This window comes from Poecilia formosa, unplaced genomic scaffold (assembly GCF_000485575.1).
Source record: "Poecilia formosa unplaced genomic scaffold, Poecilia_formosa-5.1.2 Scaffold772, whole genome shotgun sequence".
NCBI classification, from domain to species: Eukaryota; Metazoa; Chordata; class Actinopteri; order Cyprinodontiformes; family Poeciliidae; genus Poecilia; species Poecilia formosa.
This window is the reverse complement of record NW_006800711.1, coordinates 41,960-42,802: the sequence shown is the minus strand read 5'-3', so window position 1 is coordinate 42,802 and position 843 is coordinate 41,960.

The window sequence follows — 843 nt, the reverse complement described above, 5'->3', positions numbered from 1 at the left end:
TGCTGTTGAACGTGTAGTTCTCCTCATCACCCTCGGAGGGCCCTGATCGTTACTTGAGCTGGCAACACTAGGAGTTTGAGATGCAGATGTTGAAGGAGCTTCATGATGGGATGCCCCGGAGGACAGAGGAACAGTGTCATTTCTGACCATTTGTGGGTCGGCGGGCAAAGAAGGTGGTGGCTGGTGGACATTTACCTTCAAAAACAAATCAGGATCATATTCATCCTCAGAGGATGAATCATTCAACAGTGGTTCCCCACGAGGTGATGCTGGGACATCACTACAAACAACTGGCTTCAATAGAGACCGATGGACCCTTTTAGTTTTGTTCAATTCATCTGCAGGAGCAACAGTGTAAACTGCTCCAGTGTCACCCAGGACTTTCAGGACCTTATACACCTTGGAGCGCCACAGATCTTGAATTTTGTGTCTTCCCTGGTGACTGGTGTTTCGAAGTAGGACAAGTTGGCCTTCATGCAGAGGTGAGTCTTGAACATGCTGGTCATTATTTTTCTTTCTCCTATCTGCAGCAGTCTTCAGCTTCTCCCTTGCTTCCTCAAAAGCCAGTTTCAAGCGCGTCTGGTGCTCTGCAACCCACTTGTTAACACTGCCAGCACTTGGTTCCAATACATGGCCGAGCAGAAAATCTAAAGGAAGCCTAGGTTGTTGGCCAAACATCAGAAAGAAGGGACTTTCTCCAGTGCTCTGATGTGGTGTGGTGTTATAACAAAAGACAACTTGTGGCAAATAAGCAGTCCATGCTCTCTTGCTGGTGGTGGGGAGGGTACGCAACAGGTTATGAAGCGTACGATTAAACCTTTCACATTGTCCATTTCCAGCAGG